Source organism: Plecotus auritus (assembly GCF_963455305.1).
Source record: "Plecotus auritus genome assembly, chromosome: 7".
Taxonomy (NCBI): domain Eukaryota; kingdom Metazoa; phylum Chordata; class Mammalia; order Chiroptera; family Vespertilionidae; genus Plecotus; species Plecotus auritus.
Window position 1 is genome coordinate 58,598,002 of NC_137774.1, and position 16,454 is coordinate 58,614,455.

The following is a 16,454-nucleotide window of genomic DNA, read 5'->3' on the forward strand; positions in this document are numbered from 1 at the left end:
AAGAAGACAGTTGAGTCCTTGAGGAATGAGTGAGGTGAAAACAGATGTCCTAGGTGCTGAAGTCTCCTCCTATTAGTTAAATCATAAATTCATTTTAAAAATTGGCAAAAGTTTCTGACCAGACATTTAAACAAAATAGATAAAGACAGTGTAAATAAATGTACGAAACAATGCTTACCATAAAAATTCCTTAGAAAAATGGATTTAAAACAAAACAAGTTAACACTAAACTCATTTCTGGGCCTACAATTTAAAAATATTAAACATTGGACAAAGGGCAGGACTTCCTGCTTCCCTAGCGCCAGGATCTAGCAACCCAGGTCACCCCTAGGGCTGGAGGGGCTGAGGGGCAATGGGCTGAGGTGGTGTCCCCACCTGAGGAGGTACAGGGCTGGCCCTGCACCCCTGAAAAGGCAGCCCCACTGCAGAGGATCAGGGCGGTGCTAGTTTTGTGTCTGCACCTTGCAAGGCTGTGTGTGAGTCTGGTGTAGTTTGGCCTCCCAAGATCTTGTCTTAGCAAGAAGGAAGTGGAAAATAATCTTGGAAAGAAAATGAAGACAATAAGAAAACCAGAACTTATTTTCACATGCTTGTCAGCTTACTCACCAATATGAACACTCTTCCCACCACTTGTCCTCCTGGTGGAGACAGTGGGCTGACAGATTCTGACCCTGTGTTACAAGCAATGTTAATTGATGAAAGATAAAGATGTGAACATCATAAAACTGTCACTATGAGAACTGAACACAACAGGTTGAAAGATGAGTACACAACATCACAAAATAAACTCAAGTGCCTGCTAAATGAAAAGCAAACTAACCAGGAAAAATTCCAGCTGCTTTCTGAAGAAATAAGAGAGGAATTATTAGAGAAAACTAAAGACTTAGAAGAAATAAAGCTGCAGGTATTAAATCCACAAAGCTTGGAATTGTTCAGAGCCCAAATACAATGAGAATTAGAAACTAAATGAGAGAGCGTTTTAGGAATCTGGATGAAGAAGTTGAAAGGTATAGAGCTGAATATAATAAACTTTTCAAATCAGAGTTTGAACACCAGAAAGAAGAATTTGCATGTGTTTTAAAAGAAAAAATAAAAATATGAATCAGAGATTGCAATCAATACTGGAGAAAGATAAAGAAGAACTACATAATCAGCTGCTTAGTCTTGATCCCACAAGAGATAGCAAATGAGTGGAGCAACTTATTCGAGAAAATGTCCATTTGGTTCAGAAATTAAAAGAGTTAGAGGCTGAAGCAGCCGAATTAACTGCTGTAAAAGAGAATTCTAGAGCTCAGATAGAAAATGTCCAAAGAATTCAGGTGCAATAGTTGAGATGCAAGCTGCAATCAGATCCCTGGAGGCTGAAAAACAGTCAAACTGCAGGCTGAATGCTTGGAAAAAGAGCTACAATCAAGCAATGAACAAAATACTGTTTTAATCAGTAAATTACATAAAGCGGAACGGGAAATAAATGCATTGACCCGTAAAGGAACTTAAACAAACAAATTAGAAATAACAGACATCAAACTGGAAGCAGCAGGAGCTAAAGAGTGATCTAGAAAGGGAAAGAAATAAGATGCAAAGTGAACGGGTTACAGTCAGACAATGAAATTCTCAAGTCAGCTGTTGAAGTGCTCTTAGCAGATAAGGATCGTGAATTATTATGTAAAGTACAAGCTGCCAAGGAAGAAGGTTAACAAAAACTTGTGGTATTACAAGATGAACAGCTTGAACTTGAGAACAGATTGGTGGACTTAGAGAAAATGAAAGTGGAATATGCTTTGTGGAGGCAGTCTGAAAAAGATCAGTGTGAACAGAAATGGCGGGCTTCACAGATGGCAGAAGAGTCGGCCAGAAGAGAACTTCAAAGTGTTAGGTTAAAACTTGAACAACACATTGTGAGTATTGAAAATGCAGAGAAAGAGAAAAATGAAAATTCTGACCTGAAACAGCAAATCAGTGGCTTGCAGATCCAAGTGACCTCACGTACACAGTGAATGAATGAATTGCTGAATTCAAACCAAATACGAAGGAAATGGTTAAAAATAAATGAGTAAATATATATATATATATATATATATATATATATATATATATATATATATATAAAACATCGCATGTGCTGGCAAGGTTTTAGAAAAACTAGAATTTTCATTACTGTGGGTGGCTGGGAAGGAAAAGGGAACAACCATTTTAGATCACAGTTCTGCATGTCTTAAAAAGTAAAACACTCACCTATACTGAAACAATTACATAAGTAAAATATACATCTATATACAGAACTAAACCCACTATTCCCAGAAAATTTATTTATAATACCCCAAACCTGGAAATAACAAAAACCATAGACAGATCATAGATAAAGTTATTACCCATAGAACACAATAATACTCAGGAATAAAAAATAATTAAAAATTTACATAATCATTAGTGTTCAATCTCAAAATAACTGTGTAGCATGAAGGAAACCGGTATTTGTTAAAGAGTACACAACTTATAGTGCTTACAAAATTATCAAAAATACTAGTGGCCCGGTACATAGATTCGTGCACATTGAAAAGAAATTAATTAGAAAGTGGCTAGCGGGGCAGGACTGGGTGAGATGGGCTGGACATGCCCTGGGGCCAACCTCCCTTGGTCCCTTCCCAACCAGCTGCACCTGGGCTTGCACTGTGGCTCGAAGGGGTCTGTGGAGTGAGTGGGATCCCTCTGGAATAGGTGGGGTCCCTCAGCCTGGCCTGTGAAGATCAGGTCAAAATCAGCTCTCTGACATCCCCTGAAGGCATTCTGCAAAGATGAGGTCACTCAGCAGTTCCTGCATAGAGTGTCTGCCCCTGGTGGTCAGTGCACATCATACCTACCGACCAGTCGGACAGTCAGTCAGTTGGACCCGTGGTCGGCAAACTGTGGCTCGCGAGCCACATGCGGCTCTTTGGCCCCCTGAGTGTGGCTCTTCCACAAAATACCATGGCCTGGGCAAGTCTATTTTGAAGAAGTGGCGTTAGAAGAAGTTTAAGTTTAAAAAATTTGGCTCTCAAAAGAAATTTCAATCGTTGTAAGGTTGATATTTGGCTCTGTTGATTAATGAATTTGCCAACCACTGAGTTGGACAGTTGCTCAGCCTTTTATATATATATCTATACTAATAAAAGGGTATATGCTAATTAGTCCGGGTGACTAGACATCTTCTGGACATTAGACTTCCTTCTGGACAAAGCCACAGTGGTGGGAGCTGAGGCAGAGGTGGTTAGGGGTGATCAGGCCGGCAGGGGAGGGCAGTCGAGGGTCTGCAGGCTGGCAGGGGAGCGGTTAGGGGGCGATCAGGCCAACAGGCAGGCAAGAGGTTAGGAGCCAGATGTACTAAACTGGCAGTACATCCCCCAGGGGTCCTGGATTGGAGAGGGTGCAGGCCAGGCTGAGGGACCCCCTCCCATGCTCAAATTTCGTGCACAAGGTCATATATATATTTCTATACTAATCTTGTAAAAGAAGGGAAATCAATGACTGCATTTAGGGCAGGTGAAGGCAGAAAGAGAGATCATGAAAGGGCAGGAGATAAATATAGGGTGTGGCAAAAGTAGGTTTAGAATTGTTGTATGGATATTAATTCAATAATTAAAAATAAAAATAAAAGCATAAACTCTTCTCTGGCCAGTGTGCCTCAGTTGGTTGAGCAATATCCCCTGCTCTGAAAGGTCAATGGTTTCTTTCTAGGTCAGGCCATATGCCTGCCTGGATGCTTTGGAGGTGGCGTGCAAGAGGTAGCAGTTCAATGTTTCTTTCTCATATCACCATTTCTCTCTCTCTCCCTTCCTGTCTTCCTAAAAAGTCAATAAAATATTTAAAAAACTTAAAAAATATATAAGGTATTTATTTTTTTAAAAAGAGAATAAACTCAGTGTTTTGCATATTCACATCTGTAAAGCAACTGCTACCCTAACCTGTATGTGGTTGAGAGATAAGCTTATTTTACATGAGACTGTTTTATAGCTTTATCTGTATGTCCAATCTCAACAAATAGTACATTAGAAGAATAGATTTTGTTACATGTCAATTATAAATCTACCTAAATAAAGCCTTAAAAAGTACTTTTAAATAAAAACCTAGATAACCCCCCTTGTTAGTAAATTAAAATAGTGACCTGATATGGGTTCTACCATCTCTCCTAATTTCTTTGGATGATCAGCCTGTCTCCGGGGCAGAAAATATTGGAAGGAAGTGAAGACTATTGCCATCAGAATCAAATCAACAGGAATGCAGACTGGTTCCAAAACACACATCCGAGACTGATTACAGTGTACTCCTCCCTCTAGCTTTGAGGTCTTGCCTGTTGAGGAAACATTGAGGTGAACACCCTAAATGGGCCAGGGGAATCCAGTAAACTGTTAGATGATTTTTTCAGTCAATGACTTCAGCCAGAGGAAACAGCTATGGAGGTTTCGAGAATGTCTGTACAAATATATCACAAGCCACGGCCCTTTGATCACTTCTGGATAATGTTCAGAAGAGGCACTTTTCATCTAATTCACTACAATCTTTGCCACTCACTATTAATACAATGTTTATGTCCTAATGCTGGCTCGATTTATACCTCAGAGTCTTATAACAAATGACCACCATATAAAATTTCCTACATGGCTCATGGTTCCTTTACAGTATGTGGGGAAGAATTCCCCTAAACATTGCTGAGAATTATCTAATTCATACCGTGAACAGAGAATATAATTCATATAGTTAGCAGAAGAACAACACAGGACTCCTCTTCTGGGTGACCAATTCAGCTCCTTAAAATCACACTTATAACTGAAACTTATGAGGAAACTAGAAGTGTATGATCCATTAAAAGGAGGTTAAATTCAGGTAAACGGGTCCCAAAGAGTCTCCTTCAGTGTTGTTATTCCAAGTGAGAAAAAGAAAACATCCCCTGCACATTTAAGGCTTTTCTCCAGTGTGAACTCTTGGGTGTGTAACCAGGCTACATTTGCAACTAAAAGTTTTCCCACATTCACTACACTCTAGAGATTTTTCCCCATGGTCTTCCATGAGCTTAGAGTTTTGCCTGAAGGACTTTCCATAATTACTACTCTCAGACAGATTTTCTCTAATGTGAACTCTCTTGTGGTTAAGGGGGCGATTATTGCACTTAAAAGATTTCGCACATACACGATTTAAATGGTTTTTCGCCAGTGTGAACTCTGAGGTGTTGAATGAATTGGAACCTTCAACTGAAGGACGTTCTACATTCAGTACATTCATATGGCTTCTCTACAATGTGTAGTCTCTTGTGTTTTGTGAGGCTATGTCTTTGTCTAAATGACTTAAAACAATAAGTACACTAATATGGCTGCTCTCCAGTGTTAACTTTCTGGTGTTGAATTAGGGAATACCATCGACTGAAGGGCTTCCAATAATCACTACACTCATATAGCTTCTCTCCTGTGTGAACTCTATGGTGTGTAATGAGGGTGGATCATAGACTGAAGGATTTCCCACAATCACTACACTCATACTGCTTCTCTTCCGTGTGAACTCTGTAGTGTACACATGAGGTGAGACCTTCAGCTGAAGGACTTGCCACATTTACTACACTCATAACACTTTTCTCCAGTGTGAACTCTGTGGTATTGAATGAGGTAGATCTTTGAGTGAAGGCCTTCCCTAAATCACTATATTCATATGGCTCTTCTCCAGTTGAATTATCTGGTGTTTAATGAGTACAGTGCTCTCACTAAAGAAATTCCCACAACCAGTCCACTCATAGGGCATTTCTCCAGTAAGAATTCTCACTGACGTTAAAAATTTGTCTAAAAGATTTCCCACTTTTGCCAAAACCGGTTTGGCTCAGTGGATAGAGCATCAGCCTGCGGACTGAAAGGTCCCAGGTTCGATTCCGGTCAAGGGCATGTAACTTGGTTGTGGGCACATCCCCAGTAGGAGGTGTGCAGGAGGCAGCTGATCGATGTTTTTCTCTCATCGATGTTTCTGACTATCTATCCCTCTTCCTTCCTCTCTGTAAAAAATCAATAAAATATATTTTAAAAAAAAATATTTCCCACTTTTGTTACACTCATAATTCACTTCTCTAGAGCAGACACCCTGATGTTGGACAACTTTCTGTTTGTGCCTGGCACCGTTTTCACATTTCCTACTCTGGTGCAAACAATTTCAACCAATAAATTCCCGTGAAATCTCACTGCCATTGTGTGGATCCTCATTGTTAAAAGTTGCCTGGTGCTGGACATGATATGAGGTGGCTGGGAAATCTTCCTCCACCTCCCTACCAGTTGAAGACACTCAAGATAAACACAAGATGATCTTGGACTCAAATGAAGCCCTGTCCACATTTTTTCCCCCAGGGTTCCTTTTCACTAGCACCCCACTGTTGCTGGTGAGGATTTGCATTCAAAGAGAAGTCTCTCACACATGCATCACTGAAGAAGTCTTTCTGCAAAAAGAATGCTGCTGGTAACTTAGTCAGATGGAGCATATCTTTTAACACTGAGAAACATCAAGTACACAGAAGGGACTGCTGTGTTGGTGGAGCTGTCTTAGAAGCCCTGACCTGTGACTCTTCTTCTACAGACACACTCTATCCAATAGGTTCCACTGTATCTTCCATTTTATGATAACAGCTTAATAACAGAGAATGGAAAGGAAATAAATGTTGACTGTGGTGTGAGGGAAGTTCTAATACAAAAGTGTATTCCACATAATACATTGGCTCCATGCAATTGTCCAAAAATAAGAGATCTTCAGGAAATAGTAATAAGAGGTTGCTCTCAAATTCTGGGCATCTGAAGATAACAAACTGGAAAAGACATCACCAGAAATATGACCCAGACATGGCAAGTACCACATGGAAGAAAATCAAGATGTAAAGCTCATTCTTCTGCTAAGTGTGTCCAGCAGTGTTTCTCTGTTGGTGAAACAGGCAAGCTGTTCAGAAGGTTGATTATGTCTTATTCTATGTAAAAACAATAAAAGAGTCTCTGGTGTTTGAGGACTATTTACACGTGTATGTGCACCTCATAACACATGTGCAGGACAATGTTGTAGAATATTGCAGAGAGAGCAGTGCAGAGGGACAGGTGATATAAAAAGGCCCCAAAGGAGAAGGTAGCCAACAGGCAGGGTAAATGACAAGTCAGCAAAGAATCAAGTATGGGAAAGAAGATGTACAAATGAGCTGTGGCCAGTGGCTCCTGCAGCTAAACACTGTTGGTCACGTGCAGACTCAACACAGCCCTTATGTCATAACTTCCCCCAGTTGCCACTAAGAAGTGCCAAGCCTTAATTGAGATCATCTTGCATGTTCATCATGTGAAAAAAAAACACCAGGGTTATCTTTGTACCATGTATTGTACAAGTATATAAAACCTGAATCTCCAGAGTATTAATGAAGGACCACAGAGGTGAGCAACAAGCACTGGCTCAGATCAATATGGCATGCAATAGTATTCAATGAAAGAATATTACAAATAATAATTGAAGGAGGGTCTTACAAGAACAGCCTATGGTCCATATAAGTAAAGACCATTAGCTGGCACAGGCAGTCACAAGAAAACTTTAGGTAGAGGAAGGGGGCAGAAGTGGAAGGCATGGATGAGGACATAGTAAACCTCCCAGGAAATGGAAGAGCAAGGTACCTATGGAAACCTAGCTTGCCCAATAGGACTGACAGGGCCCGGGGTATCCCAACCCGGCTCCTCAGAGGACTGCCATCTCCCCCCAGGAGCTCCAGGTAAGCCTGACAGTGGAGGGCAAGGAAATTAATTTCCTCCCCGATGCTGAAGCTACTTTCTCTGTACTCCTCCCAAGCCCTGGTAAATCATCCTCAGAGGCTGTAGCTGTTATAGGCATGTCTGGGAAGCCAAGAAAGAGATCTTTTTCTCAGCCTTTAGCTCATAGCTGGGGTAAGCTGTTCCATTCCCAAGCCTTCCTGATCCTGTAAAAAGCCTCATATTCACATCAGAAACAATGTCCTCTCAACCCTGAAGCTCAAGGACTCAATATTCTAATAAGTCATCTGTTTTAGAAGCCCAAGGTTTACTGAAACCTTGTCATAGTCCTAACAATACCCCCATCTTAGGGGTACAAGAGCCTAATAGAGGCGGAGGACTAATTCAGGACTTCTAATTAGTAAATAAGGCAGTGATTCCTATCCAGCCAATTGTCCCTAACCCTTATGATTTACTTGCCCAAATTCTGGAAAACACAAAGTGGTTTAGAGTACTAAATCCCAAGGATGCCTTTTTCTACATATACTCCTGTCTCCTAACTCACAGTCCCTGTTTGCCTTTCAAAGATCCCAATAATCAAAGCCATCAGCTAACATGGACAATACTGCCCCAGAGCTTTCGGAATAACCCTCATTTATTTGGGCAGGCCTTTAAACAACGCAAAAAGCCCTTTTACAGGCACCGTCTTTAAGTCTCCCAACAGGTCGGCAGCATCGACTCCTAGATCCATCTGTCTCCAGTGAGCCTTGAACGCCAGCAAAGGAGGAGGACATGTTACAGAATTTACCAGGTGACCAAAAAATACACAGGAGCACTTGGAGGTCCAGGAAATCCCTATTTATTTTCAGATGTTTCACATGTACTAGTACAGTGACTCAGGGGGTCAGTTCTCCAAATCCTGAGTAAGCCAATATGGAGAAAGCTTTCTCTTTATACCCTTCGGTTTCTTTGTTTTCTATCTGTTTCCTAACTACCAGGCTTTTGTGGTGGGCTTCCATAGCCCCTCCTGAGGCAGTTAGAAGGGGAAGTTAGATTGTATCTAAATGCCTGGTCTGGGTGGTGTCAGTGACCTCCCCTGTAGCTAAGCTGCTACATTCTTTGTTTATGGCCCCTTTGTAAATTGGGAATAATTAAGAAAACAGGTCTTGGGAGACCAGATTGTGGAGAAAGGGGCAGTGACTTAATTATAGGCTATCAAGAATGTACATTAGGTGACTGGCACAGATTCAAATTGCTAGCCCCCAAAAAATGTCTTATTTTCCCCATCAGACAAAGCTGCATTGCCATCAACTAGATCACCAAATTGCTACTCATGTGAGCCTCTGAAGGACCTGAAACTTCTCCTTCAAAGGGATCCTGGGATATCAATGAGTGGCAGATTAGTAACATACTCTGGTATTTCTAGATAAACAATGTTTTCATTTTTTAAATAATTCTTATTCTGTCTTTTTATAAGTGTCATGGAAATCCTAGGCTGCTACCTAGAGTAGATCTTCTCTGCCCTTCCTGGGACCCCATGAGATTCTCCCACTTATGGTTCCCTTTTTTGTATCTCTATGAAGCATAGTGATCCCTCTTTTGGAAAAACTGCTGTTTAAAGCTGCTCTTTGAACTACTCTGTTATTCTTAGTCTCGTATTCTGTAGGTCAACTCTGTTATTTTTAGACTGTAAAATAACTTTGTGTTTAGCTTGAATAGAAAAGATAAACTTCATTGTCTGACCTTGCAAGCTAGACATCTAACTGATTTGCTGATATTGATGCCAGGTGCCTGTAAAGATATGATATGATACTCAAGGTTACAGGTGTCTGTATAGATATGATAAGATACTCAAGGTTACAAGTTGTCTGTATAGATATGACAGGTGTTTGCTAGATATGATATGTACTCAAGGTTACAAGCTGTCTACAAAAATAACTTATACAAAGAACTAGAACCATATAAAAAGGAAAATATCCCTCCTTTGTTTGTTCAGAATTTGACAGAGGTAATTTGCTCTGAACCTGCACACAATAAAGATGACTCCTAACTAATTGGCTCATTAAGGCATCTTGCTCAGCTTGCTGATTAGTCATACAACACCTAATGTAGCAAATTTTTCAGCCACACTGGCTCCCCAAATCCCTAACTACTAAGTATATTATAAGCAGCCCAATTCAGGGTTGAATAATCTCAATTAGATATTTATCTCCCACATCTCTTTCAGAGTAAAATGTGTTAAATCTTAGTCTATAGGACAACTTATACTGCCACTACCACCAACCAGGCCAGAACCACTTCTCAAGCCACTAAAGATTTTTATTCACAGAGAAGCCCATGATTCAGCAGGGCAAAGTCTGTGCCATGAATAACACTCCTTGCTGCAAACAGCTTAGCTAAAAAATGCCTCATAGCCTTTTGCCCCAGAAGTCTGGGCACCAATTAAAAATATATTAGCTAACTCCCTTTCACAGACCTTGGTTTATACTGTGTTTTTTTTTTATTAATTATCTTTAACCATTGCCTGTTTAATCTTTGGTATGTTTCATATCTTTCCATTCAGAAGCCCTAAAGCTACTCCTGATCCTCCGCATGGAACAGCAAATGACAGCCGCTATATCCATCTTCCGAGGACCCTTAGACCACCCACTTCCGATGGGACCCCAACTGCTGCCCCAAACTATGATCCCTTTGCCAGCAGGAAGCAGCCAGAAAGATGTGGCACCCCCTATCTGCAATGGCAGTTGGAGTTTCCTAATGAGACGGGTGGACTGAAACAGGAATTTTAGTGGAACATTGGCAGGTTTAGGGAATTTTTAGAATTGGGGTCCATGGGAAAAAACAAAACAGGGCTACAGAAAGGGAGAAGGTACATTTCCATAACACAAGGAGCCAGGTGCAGATACATTTCCATAAGACAAGGGAGCAGCAACAGATGTATTTCCATAAGACAAGGGAACTAGAAATAGCCAAAAGAGGTCTATATATACAAAATAAAAAAGAAGTAAGAAAGCCCAGAAGGAATAGGAGCACAGTGAGGGAGGAGGGCCTCAGGAGTCACTATAGTAACCAATTCTAAAGGGAATATTGACCAATCAGAGGGGATATCAGGACACAGGAACTACAGCCTTTATAAACCATGGAAACAAGAAGTTGGTGGGAACCATTCTCCCTCTCCACATGGCTATTCAAGGAAACTTAGTTGTTACCTACTATAAAAGTTACTAAAATTTTTATATTACATCCCTATTACTATCTATCTATATATAAAAGGCAATATGAAAAGTGTCCCCTTGGGAGGTCAGATTTCGCCAGGAAAAGGAGAGAGAGAGCTACATAACCAGACACCCGGAGAAGAGAGATCACGGGGAGTCAAAGAAACAGCCTGCATATGAAAGAAAAGGAGGCATCACCACAAAAGGAAGTAATCAAAATGGAGGCAAGAAATATGTCAGAAAGAATTCAGAGAAATGGTCATAGGGTTACTGAAAAGAATGGAAGACAAATTTAACAATATGTGTAAGAACAATGAGGAAATGAGGAAGAACCAAGAAGAAATGAAAAATGACATCGCTGCTATAAAGAATTCAATAGAAAGCATCAAGAGTAGACTAGAAGAAGCAGAGGACTGCATCTGTGAGCTAGAAGACAAGGTAGAAAAAAATTCCCAAGCACAGCAGAATCCAGAAAAAAAAACCTTAAAAAACACGAGGAGAGCCTAAGGCAGCCGTGGGCAAACTACGGCCTGCGGGCTTGATCTGGCCCGTTCGGCTGTTCTATCCAGCCCACGGAGCCGAAAGAGCAGAGGGTTCTCTTGCTCTCCCCTCCGCTCCTTCACCAGCAGCAGTGTTAACATGGCAACGTCGGGAAACACGGCCGCCGCTCCTTCTTCTGAGTGGGTAGATTTATATCTGCCCATTCAGTAGAAGGAACAACCTCTCAATCTTCCAGAGGCTCCTTGTAATGCCCGCAGACGCGTCCCCCGACATCACCCTGGGAATGCGTAGACACGTTATCGTGGTGATGTAGAAAGACACGCCCCTGGAGAGCACAGTATCAGAGCATTAGCTAAAAAGAAGACCAACAACACTGTTCCCACTGAAGTTGATGTTTTAAAGACCAAAAACCTTTTAACCCAGTCTACATTGCCATCTACATCTACGTCCCGGGCATAATTTGGAAGTTGCACTAAAGAAAATGTTTAATTTACTGTTTACACATTTTGTTCTTTTCTATTTGTTTTAGTTTTAAATTATTTTATTATATTTAAGTTTAATTTGAAAGGCTTTTGTACCTTTCCTTTGTTAGGCAATTTTATTTTGCCTTTGCCATCTTCAATATAAGGTATGTTATTGTGCTATGATTCCTCCATTTTTTTGAAGTTTCAAATTATAATAATTAGTGTTTACATTCTTCTTGTTAAAATGTTTGAAATGAATAAAACTATTGAAATAAAAAAGACCGTACCCTTTTATGTAATGATGTTTACTTTGAATTTATATTAGTTCACACAAACACTCCATCCATGCTTTTGTTCCGGCCCTCCAGTCCAGTTTAAGAACCCATTGTGGCCCTCGAGTCAAAAAGTTTGCCCACCCCTGGCCTAAGGGAACTTTGGGACAACATGAAACAAAACAACATCCACATAATAGGGGTGCCAGAAGGAGAGGAAACTGAGCAAGAAATAGAAAACCTGTTTGAAGAAATAATGACAGAAAAGTTCCCTGATATAGGGAGGAAAAAACTCACACAAATCCAAGAAGCTCACAGAGTCTTAAACAAAATGAACCCCAAAGACTGATGCCAAGGCACATTATCATTAAACTAGAGGCCCGGTGCATGAAATTTGTGCAGTGGGGGTGTGTGGGGGGAGTCCCTCAGCCCAGCCTGTGCCCTCTCGTAGTCCGGAGCTCTCTGAGAATGTCCAACTGATGGCAGTCGGACATACTTAGCACTGCCATGGAGGCAAGAGAGGCTCCTGCCACGGCTGCTGTGTTCACCAGCCTTGAGCCCAGCTTCTGCCTGAGTGGTGCTCACCCTGTGGGAGTGCACTGATTACCAGGGGCACCTTCCACGTTGAGAATCTGTCCCCTCGTGGTCATTGTGTGTCATAGCTACTGGTCATTCTGCTGTTGGGCTGAATCCAGCTCTCCAATATCCCCCAAGGGGTCCTGGATTGTGAGAGGGCACATGCCAGGCCGAGGGACCCCACTGGTGCACGATCGGGGTCGGTGAGAGACACGGTATGCGGGCCAGCTGAAGAGAGACTGTGGGAAGGTTCCAGAGCATGTCTGGCCTGTCTTTCTCAGTCCCAATCAGCCAGACCCAGCAGCAAACTAACCTATCGGTCGGAGCATCTGCCCCCAGGTGGTCAGTGCATGTCATAGTGAGCGGTTGAGTGGCCTTAGCATATCATTAGCAAACTACGCTTTGATTGGTTGAACGGCCGACTGAATGACCGAACACTTAGCATATTAGGCTTTTATTATATAGGATTGGCAAACACCAACAAGAAAGTAAGAATATTAAAAGTGGCCAGAGAGAGACAGAAAGTTACCTACAAAGGATCCCCCATCAGACTAGCAATTGATTTCTCAACAGAAACACATCAGGCCAGAAAAGAATGAAATGAACTATACAAAGTCATGCAAAGGAAGGGTCTGAATCCAAGAATACTGTACCCAGCAAGGATATCAATCAAAATTGAGGGGGAAATCAGGAGCTTCACGGACAAAAAAGGACAAGAGAGTTTATCACCACCAAACCAGCAATGCAAGAAATGCTAAAGGGTCTTGTTTGCAAGACACAGCCCCCTGTTCTCCTGAGCACTGAGCCACACATCACCGCTTCAGGCTGTCCACCTGGCCCCTCCCCCTTATGATGTAACCAGGTCCAGCTGGCCACCGGATCCCACCGCCACTGGGTCATGTGACCACATCTGGGTATTCCTGAGGCCCCTGGCTCACCAAACCAACTTCCGACTGGCACCAGGCCTCTCCCCATGATGATGTAAACAGGTCCTGCTGGCCACTGGATCCCACCGTCCCAGGCGCACATGACCACATCCGGGTATTCACGAGGCCCTGGCTTACGTGACCAACTTCCAGGTGGCACCAGGCCCCTCCCCCTGATTACATAACGAGATCCACCTGACCACCTGACCCCCCTGCCATGGCCATGGACCACCGGACCACTTCGGCGTATGCCCCAGGCCGTGGCACAACTGACCAACATCCATCTGGCCACCTGGGCCATCCCCTTAGGTTCGAGACACCGCCCCTTGTATGCCAACCACTGATCCACACGGGCCGGGTGTCTTGTCTCCTCAGGTGGAGGGTGGACTTCCCAAATTGCTGGAAGTTGGGTTAAAGGCCTAAAATCCACAGCCCCAGATAAACTTCTTCTGATAGCCTGCCTCTGAATCCGTGGGGAGAGCGGCAAGCAAGGGGCCACCAGCCCTCCTTCAAAAAAGCCATGGGGGTCCATCTAACTTGGGACTCCCTATTGTCCCCACCATGGGGGCATCTCACCCTCGAGTGGCCTTCAACACAGACAGCCTTGCCTGCGGGCTTTAAAATCCGGGCCAAAGTTCTGTTAAGCCCCTTAAAAACCTTTCCCTTGGGGGAGCCAACTCCTTGCCCTTCAGTGTCACTTACGGGTGGCGGGGCCCTTAGGTCTGGCTTTCTGCCTCACTTTCTGGGAACGCCCTTCCTTGAGGACAGTGACCTTCCTGTTGCCATCCAGTGTCCGGACCACAGGGAAGTGGGGCTTTGGCGACCGCTTGTGACCCTTCTCCGCATTAGGTGGCCCCACCAGCCTATCCACTAGACCACCTAGAGCTGTTGACGGGCCCCAAGCGCTAGCTCAACTGACCACTTCCAGGTATTCACCTGGGCGAGCCCACACTGGCAATTATGTCACCATTTGCAGCTGTCCACCTGGCCTTAACCCTGAAAAGGTAACCAGGTTCAGCTGGCCACCATAACCCAGCGCCCCTGACTCACGTGACCAAAAACAGTCTGGCACCAGGCCCCTCCCCTGATGACATAACCACGTCCAGCAGGGAACCTGACGCCACCGCCCCCCAATGCCCTGGGCCACCCAACCTCTTCCGGGTATGCCCAAGGCCTTGGCACACCTGACCAATGTCCGGCTGGCCAACTGTAACCTCCCCCTTGTTTTTGAGACACTGCCCATTGTTCGCCTTAGCACTGAGCCACAATGGCTGGGCTTCTTCGCTCCTCACTTGGAGGGTGGACTTCTCTAATCGCTGAAAGTTAGATTAAAGGCCTAACACCCACAGCCCCAAATCACCTTCTCCTCACTGGCAGCCTCCGACCTGGTGGGGAAGGCGGTTTACCGCCAGCCAACCTTCCAGACAGCCATGGGGGTCCATCCGCCTCAGGACTCCCGATCATCCCTACCATGGTAAATCTCATCCTGGAGTGGCCTTCAACCCAGAAAAAAACTGCCTGTGGGCTTTGAAATTCTGGCCAGAGTTGAGTTAAGACACAGAAAACTGTTTCCCTTCTGGCACCCAACTCCAGGCTCCTCCAGTGTAACTAATGGGTGGTGAGGCCTGAGGGCTAGCTTTCGGCCACACATGTGGCAAATGCCCTTCCTTAAGTACATGGACCTTCTTGGTGCCATCGAGTGTCCGGACCACAGGGAAGTGGGGCTTTGGCGAACCCTTGTGACCTTCCTCCGCAATAGGTGGCCCCACCAGCCTATCCACTAGTCCACATAGAGCTGTTGACTGGACCCCAAGCTCTATCTAACCTAACCACGTCTGGGTGTTACCTGGGCGAGCCAACTCCAGTGGTTATGTCAACGTTTGTGGTTGTCCATCTGGCCCCTCCCCTGATGATGTAACCAGGTCCAGCTAGTCATCGGAAAGCAGAACCCATGGCAGACAAGCCCTACATCCGGATGGCACAAGTCCCGTCCACCTGATTACATAACAAGTTACAGCTGGCCACCAGAACCCACAGCCCCTGGCTCATGTGACCACATCCGGGTATGCCAGAAATCCTGGCTCACATGACCACCTGCTGCCTAACACCTGGCTTCTTCCCATGATGACTTCACCAGGTCCACATGGCCTCCGAACGACCCCACAAGCCCAGGGATCACTGGACAGTTCCGGGTATTTCCCAGGCCCTGACACCCCTGACGAACATCCAGTTGGCCACCTGGGCCCTCCCCCTTGTTTTCCAGACACCGCTCCTTGTTCGCACGACCAGTGAGGGACACTGCCCGTGCTTCTTTGCCCCTCAGGCGGAGGGTGGTCTCCCCAAAGAGCTGGAAGTTCGGTTAAAAACCTAAAACCTACAGCTGAAGATCCCCATCTTCTCAAAAGCTGCCTCTGATCCCGTCGATAGGGTGGCAAGCAGGGGGCCGCCAGCCCTCTTTCAAGAAAGCCAGGGGGTCCATCAGCCTCGGGACTCCGCATCGTCCTCAACATGGGGGCATCTCGCCCTGCAATGGCCTTCGACCCAGACAAAACTGACAGCTGGCTTAGAAATCCAGGTTGGATTTCTTTAATCCCCAGACAACCTTTTCCCTTCTTGCAGCCAACTACAGTTCCCTCCAGTGTCACTAATGGGTGGGTCGGGGGCTGAGGGACAGATTTCAGCCTCACTCATGGCTAACGCCCTTCCTTGAGGACATGGACCTACTTGGTGCCATCCAGTATCTGGACCACAGGGAAGTGGGGTTTTGGTGACCCCTTGTGAC

General features: G+C 44.2%; 1 pseudogene across 1 annotated transcript; it reads left to right on the forward strand.

Annotated features, from left to right (window-relative positions):
- The first annotated feature begins 610 nt into the window (after positions 1-610).
- Positions 611-2,057, forward strand: LOC308252645 (centrosomal protein of 83 kDa-like; annotated as a pseudogene). The gene is made up of 2 exons: positions 611-904; positions 1,107-2,057. The product of its transcript is annotated as a centrosomal protein of 83 kDa-like (transcript).
- Positions 2,058-16,454: the final 14,397 nt, after the last annotated feature.